At 34.0% G+C, this 12874-nt stretch overlaps 1 pseudogene; it reads right to left on the reverse strand.

Moving 5' to 3' along the window:
• Positions 1-835: 835 nt before the first annotated feature.
• On the reverse strand, positions 836-1789 carry LOC116422115 (annotated as a pseudogene).
• Positions 1790-12874: the final 11085 nt, after the last annotated feature.

Here is a 12874-nt window from a genome sequence, read left to right on the forward strand (position 1 = left end):
TAGAGAAATGCCAAAAGGATTGGGTTTGTGGCTAGGAGGATAATCATCTCTGATTTGAAAAAAAAAAAAATATATATATATATATATATATATATATATATACATGGAGAGATTTCTAGTAGTAATGGAGGTAGGAACGAGCCTGAAGATAATAGAGCAAAAAATGTGAAGAAAAGTATAAGGAGGCAATCTTGAACAGAGCTAAGATTAATATCAATTTGTAAAATCTAAATTGTTCTCTGTGGATTAAATAGATCATGACTAAAAGCATTGTAAATTAAATGGAACATATAGAAATACATTAAATATAAAGAGGTCATATGTAAATATAAATATTCTCACCAGATCAAGAAGGTTAGCAGCCAATTACATTTTGGCTAATTAATTATACATCCTGTGTACAGAAGTTACATTCCCCTGTATATCCTGAATGCTTAAATTCATTTCCTCCTTAAGAAGTTTCAGTAAACACAGAAGTACTTTGAGAACAAATCCCCTTTAGAGACTTGCTGTGGGATACCTTTCTTGCTCTCTAATACAAAGCATAAGTGCAGGGTTCTGCAGGGAGAATAATCCTAATAAAATTTGAACAGATTATTCTGGCTTTGTGTGCCTTTTCTCTCACAATACCTAAGTCACAAGTAGATACTATGCAGTGTTTCAGTAATTCCAGGCTACAATTTTACATCAGTTCTTCCCCGCCATTTTTATCTCTTCAAGGTGAGATATATTTTTCCTGAGTAGAGCGGCAATGACCTCACATAATTTAAGATGTGATTTCTCAGTATCATAATTGTTATATGTGACAGGAATAAGTTGTTAGCATGACCTATCCCTAGATAGAACGAATTCTTGTGGGGACAAATAGACGCATTATCCCTGTGCGAATCTGCTTGGTCTTCACACTATAGATTAGAGGGTTGAGCACAGGAGGCACCATCAAGTAGATGTGAGCCATGAAAATGTGGACAAGGGGAGAGACATGCTTTGCAAAATGGTGGACAAGAGACACACCAATCATGGGCACATAGAGGATGAGGACAGCAGAGATGTGGGAGGCACATGTGTTGAGAGCTTTGAGCCTTTCCTTCCGTGATGCAATGCTTAGCACAGAACGGAGAATGAAGATCTAAGAAACCAGAATGCCCAGAGAATCAAATCCCCATAGAATGATGACTTAAACCAATCCATAGATGACATTAAACTTAATATCAGCACAAGCCAACCTAATCATGTCCTGATGTAGGCAGTAGGAATGAGAAAGGACATGGGAGCGACAAAAAGGGAAGTATCCAAGACTGATCATTAGTGGAATAATGGGGAGTGCACTCCTGAGAAAAGCTGCTATTCCAATCTTGGAAATGCACTGTGGAGTGAGGATGCTGGAATACCTCAGAGGATGACAGATTGCTACATAGCGGTCAAAGGCCATTGCTAGAAGCACTGCTGATTGTGTGTTGGAGAAAGCATGGATGAAGAACATCTGTATCACACAAGTGTTGAATTCAATGTCCCTGGAGATGGACCACAGCACACTGAAGACTGATACAAGAGTGGGAAGGGACATGCCCATATCAGTGAGAGACAACATGGCCAAGAAATAGTACATGGGTTCATGGAGGCTTGGGTCAGTTCTAACTATATGAAGGATGGTACAGTTGCCCACTATTCCAATCAGATAGAAGATGCAGAAAGGGATGGAGATCCAGTGGTGTAGTGACTCATAACCAGGAATTCCAATGAAGTAGAATGTGGTAGATAGGTCACTACTGGTATTGAAGTCTGCCATGGAGCTTCTGGAAAGAGCTGCAATCCCATGTCACACACACAATTACTTCTTTTTTTATCATTATTATAACTTTTTATTTACAAGATATATGCATGGGTAATTTTTCAGCATTGACAATTGCAAAACCTTTTGTTCCAACTTTTTCTCTCCTTCCCCCCACCCTCTCCCCCAGATGGCAGGTTGACCAATACATGTTAAATATGTTAAAGTATAAATTAAATACAATATATGTATACATGTCCAAACAGTTATTTTGCTGTACAAAAAGAATCAGACTTTGAAATAGTATACAATTAGCCTGTGAATTTAATCAAAAATGCAGGCAGACAAAAATAGAGGGATTGGGAATTCTATGTGGTGGTTCATAGTCATCTCCCAGAGTTCTTTTGCTGGGTGTAGTTGGTTCAATTCATTACTGCTCTACTGGAACTGATTTGGTTCATCTCATTGTTGAAGATGGCCATGTCCATCAGAATTGATCATCATATAGTATTGTTGAAATATATAATGATCTCCTGGTCCTGCTCATTTCACTCAGCATCAGTTCATGTAAGTCTCTCCAGGCCTTTATGAAATTATCCTGCTGGTCATTTCTTACAGAATAATAATATTCCATAATATTCATATATCACAATTTATTCAGCCATTCTCCAATTGATAGGTATCCACTCAGTTTCCAGTTTCTGGCCACTACAAAGAGGGCTGCCATAAACATGCTTGCACATCCAGGACTCTTTCCCTTCTTTAAAACCTCTTTGGGATATAAGCCCAGTAGTAACACTGCTGGATCAAAGGTTTTGATAACTTTTTGAGCATAGTTCCAAATTGCTCTCCAGAATAGCAGGCTGTATTCACAATTCCACCAACAATGTATCAGTGTCCCTGTTTTCCCACATCCCCTCCAACATTCCGCATTACCTTTCCCTGTCATTCTAACCAATCTGACAGGTGTGTAGTGGTATCTCAGAGTTGTCTCAACTTGCATTTCTCTGATTAATAATGACTTGGAGCATCTTTTCATATGGCTAGAAATAGTTTCAATTTCTTCATCTGAGAATTGTCTGTTCATATCCTTTGACCTTTTATCAATTGGAGAATGGCTTGATTTCTTATAAATTAGAGTCAGTTCTCTATATATTTTGGAAATGAGGCCTTTGTCAGAACCTTTGACTGTAAAAATGTTTTCCTAGTTTATTGCTTTCCTTCTAATCTTGTCTGCATTAGTTTTGTTTGTACAAAAACTTTTCAATTTGATATAATCAAAATTTTCTATTTTGTAATCAATAATGATCTCTGGTTCTTATTGGTCATAAAATCCTTCCTCTTCCACAGGTCTGAGAGGTAAATTATCCTATGTTCCTCAAATTTCTTTATAATCTCATTTTTTTTTGCCGAGGTCTTGAATCCATTTTGACCTTATATTGATGTACAGTGTTAAGTGTGGGTCAATGCCTAGTTTCTGCCATACTAATTTCCAATTTTCACAGCAATTTTTGTCAAACAGTGAGTTCTTATTCCAAAAGCTGAGGTCTTTGGGTTTGTTAAACACTAGATTATCAAAGTTATTGACTATTTTGTCCTTTGAACCTAACCTACTCTACTGATCAACTAGTCTATTTCTTAGCCAATACCAAATGGTTTTGGTAACTGCTGCTTTATAATATAATTTTAAACCTGGTACAGCTATGCCACCTTCATTTGATTTTTTTTATTAATTCCTTTTAAATTCTTGACCTTTTGTTCTTCCATATGAATTTTGTTGTTATTTTTTCTAGATCATTAAAATAGTTTCTTGGGAATCTGATTTGTATGGCACTAAATAAATAGATTAGTTTAGGTAGTCTCATCTGTATTATATTTGCTTGCCCTATCCAAGAGCATTTAATATTTTTCCAATTGGTTAGCTCTGACCTAATTTGTGTGGAAAGTGTTTTGTAGTTTTGCTCATATAGTTTCTGATTTTCCTTGGCGGATAGATTCCTAAATATTTTATACTATCAATAGTTACTTTAAATGGAATTTCTCTTTGTAACTCTGTTGGATTTTGTTAGTGATATATAAGAATACTGATGACTTATGTGGGTTATTTTGTATCCTGCAACTTTGCTAAAGGTGTGGATTATTTCTAATAGCTTTTTAATAGAATCTCTGGGGTTCTCTAAGTATACCATCATATCATCAGCAAAGAGTGATAATTTGGTTTCCTCATTACCTATTCTAATTCTTTTAATCTCTTTCTCAACTCATTCCCAAAGCTAGCATTTCTAATACAATACTGAATAGTAATGGTGATAGTGGGCAACCTTGTTTCACTCCTGATCTTACTGGTAATGGTTGCAGTTTATCCCCATTACATATGATATTTATTGATGGTCACACAATTACTTATGCAAGAAAATGAAAGACACAAAATGACTTCTTAACTATTGCACTCCTCCAATTTCTCTTTGTGCATATTTACTGTCTACTTTTCTACTGATATTTTGGAGATACAGCGTTTGCTAAATGATCCATTTTATTCCTAAACAGCTGGGAAGAGCAAAAATAACCTTTTAAGTTTCTTTATAAATACCTTTATTTATTTTTCAAACTTTATTTAAAAATAAATATTTATTTAAATATTTAATATTCAATAACAAATATTTAATTACATAATTAAAAACAAATTAAATATTTAAATAAATAAATGAAAATTTTAAGAAATCATTTCTTCAAACAGACTTCTATTTGATTAAATGTTTTGCCTTATTTATCCTTCTGCATGATTGAGAAATGACTTGTTTAAAAAATAAATTATTTTAAAGCTTAACTCAAGGGAAAAAAAACTTTTGATTAGTCATGCTGCCCTTTTTTTTCTTTCCTCTTCTACCCATAGTTTTCTGGCCACTATTCCTAAAATAAAAATCTGTTTATCTCTGCAACTACTCAAGATGCTATCCCTTCTAGAATCAAACACAGACTCTTAATTTTGGCTTTTAAAACCCTTTACAAGAGTTTTGTATTTCCTGTCTATTTTTCCTGACTTATTATATGTTTCTCCTAGTCATGCATTTATTTGATTCATCCTAACTGACCTAGTTATACACGGCATGGTTGTCTCTTACTCATGGCATTCTTTCTTTGTGCTTTTATATAAATTGATCTCTATGTGTGAAATGCACTTCTCTTTCCTCTCTACTTTTATTTCTTAATTTCCTTCCAATCTCAAATCATACCACAACATCCTATTGTCCTTTCTTGTTTCCTTGTTAGCTAGTTCTGCCCTCTCAGTTCCTTCAATTTTCTGTTTATTTACTTTGTTTAATTTCATATGCATATGTATGTACTTCCTTGAGAAAATGTAACTTCCTTTAAGACAGAGTTTATTTCATTTTATCCTATTTAAAGTGTCTATGATATTAAAAATTGTTGGTTGGTTAAATGAATTTATGAGAGCATATTAATTTTTCAGAGACTTCCCAGCTCTTTGATATATTTAGATAAATCACTGACAGCTTTCTACCACTAAGGGAATCACTAGTCATGATCACATCTCCATATGGACTCAGGACCTCAGACCCCCTCATCATAGACATTATTGAGCTTGCAAAAGCAAATCTCAGCCTCCTACTAAAAAGTATTTGACCTTGATTTATATTTTCTGATATAACTATTTTTTTTCTATGCAAAATCCTTCATCTTACAGAATCTTTCCTTTGTCCCTTTCATTCTTAATTGAGATGATACCCTCTACCTTGCACAAAATGACATCAACTGTAAAATTTAAAGAAAAAAACAATAACAACACCCAAACTTAATCACAAGGATATTGCTAATACAGTTTTTTTAATCTTGTATTTTAAAAATAAGTTTCTTAGGTTTTGAAATTTTCTTTTTATTAAATCAACATTTCAAGAAATACCAGCCACCCTCCTTTTCAAAATGAACAATTGCTTGAACCACAGAATAACACCTGAGCTAAAACACTCAATATGGCAGTAGACCATTCTTATAAAATGCTCAATATCTTCATCTTGCTTGGCTTTAAAACTCACTAATGTCCCACTTTCTGTAGAAATACTTTCCTTTTCATATGCCTTCCTCACTGTAATTTCCATTTACTCTGCATATATCTTGGATATATATAGCGATTTATTTGTAATTATGTATTTATTTGCAATTATTATATTTATATTTATCCCCCATTGGAATGTGAGCTACTTAAAGGTAGGATTTGTTTTTATTTTTCCTTGTGTCCCTAATTTTTGGCATAATGTCTGGCAAAAAGTAAGAATTTAATAACTACTTGTTGGCATTTAGAAATATACAACTTTTTGCTATTGTCACCTTCCACTTTCTATTCAAGTTATTGAATTATCCATTTTCTGGATTACAACATTTTCAATTGATAAAATTTCAATTTCTTTTTATTTATTGGTCCTTTTAGTTTTACTCTTGTTGTCAATGGGTGCATTATTTTTTAGTTCTTTTTATTGTGTTCTACATCATTTCATGCAAATCTCACCAGGTTCCTCTAAATTCTCCATGTTTTTCAATTCTTTTTGTCACAATGTTTTCATTCATTTCCCAATTGAAGGACAATGCTGTGAATATTATACTATTAATTTGACTTTTGTCTTTTACTTCCTTGGGGCATATATCCATTCATAGGATTACTGAGTCACCAGATATGAACAGTTTAATCCTTTTCTTACATAATTCAAAGTTCAACTTTTCACCTACCATCATTTTATAAAAAACATAACTCCATAGATTAAATTACTGTTCCTATATTCCCACAGGTCTTAGCAAATAAACTTCATATTTTATTGTCAATTTTTCCAATCTGATAGGTATCAGATAAAACTTAACGTTTGTAATTGATCTGAATTTATATTGCAAGTAGTAATTTGGAGCACTCTTACATATAATTGCAAACAATAACATTTACTCTGTGCCAGGCATTAAGCTAAGCACTCTCTTATTTTTATCTTTTTATATCATAACATTCTGAGAGCTAAGTGCTATTATTGTCTTTGATACACATAAAAAGAAACTCAAGTAAAAAGGAAGCTAAATGATTTGCCCAGTGTCACACAGCCTAGTGAGTGTATAAGGCTGGATTCCAAATTAAGTCTTCCTAACACTTGACTCCAGGTCCAGTGCTCTATCATCTGTGTCACCCAGCTCATCACTTATTTTTAAAAACTGTATGTTTATTCCTGGTCTCTTGTTGCTGTTATTTGTTTCAAATTCTTAATGACCCATTTGGGGGTTTTCTTGGCAAAGATGCTAGAATGGTTTGCCATTTCCTTCTCCAGCTCATTTTACAGATAGGAAAAGTGAGGCAAATAGAGTCAAATAATTTTATTAGGGTCACACAGCCAGTATTTATGTGAGTCTGGGCTTGAACTAATGAGGATAAGTTGGGGATCATATCAGATGGAAGAGAAAAAGATTGAGGAAGAGTAGGAAACATTTCTTGCAGATATGGAACTTTAGTTGAGACTTGAAAGAAACCTGGAAAGTTGAGAGGCAGACATGAGAAGGGAGAACATTTATATGCATGTGTAAAGTGAGAATTAGTGCATAATTCTACCTAAGGACCCTCACCATTTAAAATCTGCAATATTTTCATGACTTCTAACAATGACAACAAGAACAATAATAAACATAAAACAAAAATAATAATACCACATCAATTTAGCACTGGAAGCTCACCAAATTATTTTTATGCAACAATAAACTCTAATAATAGATCCAACTATCAAGCATCTGATATAGTATTTGAACCCAAGTCTTCTGACTCCTACATGACTTTTTTTAGTTCCTTTGCCTCTGAAGACTTAACAGTCTAGATAATCTGGTGATCTATTAATAGTATGGAAAGTTTATTAGAAGCCTAAAAGAAAAATATCTGGATGAAGAAAGAAAAATTTACTACTATATTTATTATTGAGATCATGTTATAGAATATTAATTCACTATTAATGGAGTGTCTTACATTATCACCTGTAAAGCTGAAGAGATTACTCAGTTTTAGAACCTGTAACTTATAGATTGAAAGAGGGCAAACAGTGGCACAACAGAAGAAATGTAGAACTTTAATTGTATAAGTTTAGTGTAAGGGGGGGTCCAGCCTCTGCAGGGGGTCTAGGGGGCTGAGCAGGAGGAATAGGGTCAGTGTCAAAGGAAGACAGGAGTCATGGGGTAGTTTGAGTGAGAAACTGATGAAAGTGGTGCTCCCATTTCTCTCAGATCCTTTCATGCTTTATTTTTATACTATATCATGATCATATACTTTTTTTTTATGTCAACATAGTCTTCAGATATGTGTCTGACTTATTGACCTTTATACGTTACTACATTTGAAATTTAAGTAAGTTTTTTATGGTTAAGTGTTAATTATTGATTACATTATGTAAAGCCAATAATGAAAGGTAAATGTTATACAAGGTTAAATGTAAGTGAATTTTGTTAGTTTACTTATGTCTTCTTTATCAATTCTATGGATTATTTGATTCCTCTACTTCCCTGACTTGAAAACATATACATAAGCATTTAGGGGAATTCCTAGTTATACTTTAACCATCTTTTGGTTCCTAGATATACTGATCTTTTCTGAGTCTAAGTTGGTAAACACCATTATTTCTTGGATCTCTGGATTCTCTCCTATAGTGACAATGCTTTCCACAGTGTTCTCTCCTTTATCATTTGTCTCAGTGAGAAATTAGTTTTATTAGGACAGAATATGCGTGTGGAATCATTTCTAGTTAGCTTGCCTAAATTCCCCTTGTCACCAGATTTTTTAGATAATGTTTTAGTGCTGTAATCAAGGCAATTATAAATAATATAGGAAATAGTAGCCCACTAATGAGAATCATAGAAGGAAATGTTGTTCCTGCATGAGTGCCATGCACATTTGATCTGAGTGCTAGGCTTTGCCAATCAGCTTAGAGACTGCAGCTTCCAACAGTTCAGAACTTGAATCCTGCCTCAGACATTTACAAGTTATATGACTGTGGATAATCCATTTAGGCACTCTGATTCAATTTCCTCATTTTCTAAATCAGGAAAATAATAACACCTACTACCACATAGAGTTACTATAAAGGGCAAATGAAATAACATATGTAAAACACTTTGTAAATATATATTAATGCTAGTTGTGTTGCATTATTATCATCATCACCATGATTATCATTATGAAGGGGAGAAGTAGAAATTTGAACAGTTTGCCTTGGACACTGGAGTAATGATGAATATTTTATGTTATCCCTCTTATCAGTATAGGAGGTAAATCATAGAAGAAGGCAAACACTGACATTCTTTCCTGGATCACTGCCTTATTGTAATAGAAGCAACTGTGAAGCTCAATAAAAGTGTGAGCCATTACAAGCAGGGTTAGCCAAAATGGACAAGACATAGTGAAGAGTTCCAACAATTGGTGATCCACTAGAGAAGGAAATAGCAAATCTGTCCAGTATTTTTGCTGAGAAAATTTCAGGGACACTATTCAATGGCTCACAGGGGCATGAAGAATCAGATATGACTGAATGACTGAACTACAAACCATTACTATCAAGAAGGGGAATTTTTGGCTGAGTAATATGTTGTATAGGAAAAGAAGAAAAATGAAAGGAAAATGACAATCAATATCTCAGGGATAGGGAGGCAGTTGGGGGAGCACCATAGATGGGAGGAAAATTGAACATCAAGAGATAGTTTTTGTTCCTTAAAATTAGACTATGATGATGAAAATCACTCTGTTTGTTCATTAGGACCCTAAGTTCTGAGGATGTAAGTATTCATCATTCTGCCTTATGTTTAATGTAATGTTCTCTCACTATTTTTTTCCCCTAAAGTATCTCCAGTGTTTAATTGTAGTGGCCAAGATTACAGAGTAGCAAGAGTACTAGATTTGCTATAAAATCTGAGTTTGAATGCTGAATTTGTTACATGCTATTTTTTTATTCTGGACAAGTCACAATTAATCTAGTTTTCAGTTTTCTCCTGGGGTAAAAATGAGATGCTTTATCTTGAATATATCTTTTAAAAATCATTATAATTTTCCTGAAAATATGTGAAAGACACAAAGCAAAATATGTTTGGGAGTTTTTGAACCCTGGCTTAAGGAAGACAGAAATTCTCAGATAATGAGTGGCTTCTGGTTTAAGGCAAATCTAGTATTTCCCCTGAATACAACTATAACTATTCTTTTATAAAAGATCAGAATTGGAAGGAGGTGAAGATAATTTGAAGGAGGTTACTGAGTTTGATATTGCATGAATCCTTAGGTACTTTAGTTTGAACTGGGAATGACCTTTGGTCAAGCTTTCCTTGAATTTTATAAGAATCTTAAGTGTGCCTTTGTATGAGACTGTGAAAAATTATAACAAAAATGTTCAACAGCCCAAGTCCTTATCTGTCTCTTAGATTCTCTCTGTGGCCAATGCAAACTTAAGATCACAAGCTTACTTCTCCATTTTGAACTCATCTTTACATCATCTTTGCCTGCTTTTTTACTTTTCAAAGACTCACTCAGATTCTGAAGGATATCTTCTCACAGCCAAATCGCACGTTCTTTCCTATGTTGTAAACTTGTAAGTCCAGCTCATATAAATCTATTCCTTGTTGTACAGAAAACTAGACAAATCCCAAGGAAGGTTAGCTGCCAGTGCTCCCGGGACCTCAGAGGTCTCTTGTGCTTTGACTGATATAACTAGAAAACACTTGATGAAATTAAAATCTGTACTCTACCTTTCTGAGCTTTTGTTATTAAGAACAAGAAAAGTCCCTAGGTCAGTCTTTTACCATCTTTCACTTACAGCTTTACAAAGAATACATTATTGGTCTTCTTGTGTTGAAGGTCCTCCCCCTACAATTCATCTAGCACATAGTTGGTAAGCTGATGTTTTGGCTAAAGCACTCATATCATCATGTCACTTGCATAAGCAAGAAGCTTCACTGACTCCCTATTTTGTCTAGGATAATCTCAAATGCCATAGGTATATATAAAGTCCATAATATTCTAGCTCTCAGATTCCTTGTTGTAGAGGAAACCAGGTGGCACAGTGGATAAAGTGCCAGGTGTGGAGTCACAGTGTTATTAATAAGTGTCTGAAGTGAGTCCAAATTTCACCTCGGACACTTATTAATAACATTGTGACTCTGGAAAAAGCATTTAACCCTATTTACCTTAGTTTCCTCATCTGTAAAATAAGCTGGAGAGTAAATAACAAAACATTCCAATATTTTTGCCAAGAAAACCCAAAGAGTTAGACATGAATGAAACAAGTAAGCAAGAACAAAAATATGTTTATATAAATAAATATACATTCACAAATATAAAAATAATACTAATAGTTAATGCAAATTAAACATCAAAAGATGTAATTTATATTTTAAAAAAGTTCTTTGTTGTCTTCTGTCATTTTAAAGATTTTTTTTTGTTAAAGCTTTCATTTTCAAAACATATGCATGGATAATTTTTCAACATTGTCCCTTGCAAAACCTTGTGTTCCAAATTTCCCTACTTTTCCCACTACTGCCACCCCAAATGGCAAGTAATCTAATATATGTTAGAAATGTTAAAATATATATTAAATCAAATATATATATTATATACATATTTGTACAATTATTTTGCTGCACAAGAAAAATCAGATCAAAAAGGAAAAAAAAATATGTGAAAAAAAACAAAATGCAAACAAACAACAACAAAAACAGTGAAAATGCTATGTTGTGATCCACGCTCAGTTCCTACCATCCTCTTTCTGTGTGTATATAGCTCTCTTCATTACAAAATCATTGTAACTGGCCTGAATCATCTCATTGTTGAAAAGAGCCACATCCATCAGAATTGATCTTCATATAATCTTGTTGTTGTTGTATACAATGATTTCCTGCATCTGTTCACATCACTTAACATCAGTTCATGTAAGCCTCTCCACACCTCTATGAAATGATCCTCTGGTCATTTATAAGAAATGGACTTCCATAAACATATTTGCACTTGTGGGTCCCTTTCCCTTCTTTATTCTCTCTCTGGGATATAAACCTAGTAGAAACACTGTTAGATCAAAGGTATGCACATTTTGATAGACCTTTGGGTCTAGTTCCAAATTGCTCTCCAGAATGATTGGAACCATTCACACCTCCAACTCCAGCAACAATCCCTATTTTTTTTCATATCCCCACCAAAATTCATCATTTTCTTTTCCGGGTCATATTAGCCAATCTGAGAGGTGTGTAGTGGTACCCCAGAGTTGTTTTAATTTGAATTTCTCTAATCAATAGTGATTTAGAACATCTTTTCAAATTACTTTCTTCCTTTGAAAATGGTCTATTCATATCCTTTGACCCTTTATCAATTGGAGAATGGTTTGAATTGTTACAAATTTGAGTCAATTCTCTATATATTTTAGAAAGGAGGCCTTTATCAGAACCTTTGAATGTAAATTTCCCCCAGATTATTGCTTCCCTTCTAATCTTCTCTGCATTAGTTTTGTTTGTAAAATACCTTTTTAATTTAACATAATCAAAATTACCTATTTTGTGTTCAATAATTAACTCCATAAAGAAGAAAGGAAGGAAGAAAAGAAGGAAGGAAGGAAGGAAGGAAAGAAGCAAGGAAGGAAGGAAGGAAGGAAGGAAGGAAGGAAGGAAGGAAGGAAAGAAGGAAGGAAGAAAGAGAAGGAGGAAGAAAGAGAAGGAGGAAGGGAAAGAGGGAGAGAAGGAAGGAAGAAGAAAGAGAGGAAAGAAGAAAAGAAGGAAGGAAGGAGGAAATTTTTGGAGATAGAACCAAGATGGCAGAGTAAAAGCAAGGATTCACCTAACCTCTCCCCCAGACCTATGCAAATACTTTTAATTTATGACTATAAACAAATTCTAGAGCAGCAAAACTTACAAAAAAAAGACGGAGTGAAACAATTTTCCATCCTAAGAAAAATTTGGAAGGTCTGCAGGTCTAGGTCAAGGTCTGTTGCACTAGAGTGACAATGGAGTGTAATTCACTGCAGGCTTTGTCAAAACAGACCTGGTCTCTGCAAACAAAGAACAGGAATCAGGAAGACTAAATCAGTGGCAGAAGTGGCATTTACTAGA

This window comes from Sarcophilus harrisii, chromosome 3, assembly GCF_902635505.1.
Source record: "Sarcophilus harrisii chromosome 3, mSarHar1.11, whole genome shotgun sequence".
Classification (NCBI taxonomy): Eukaryota; Metazoa; Chordata; class Mammalia; order Dasyuromorphia; family Dasyuridae; genus Sarcophilus; species Sarcophilus harrisii.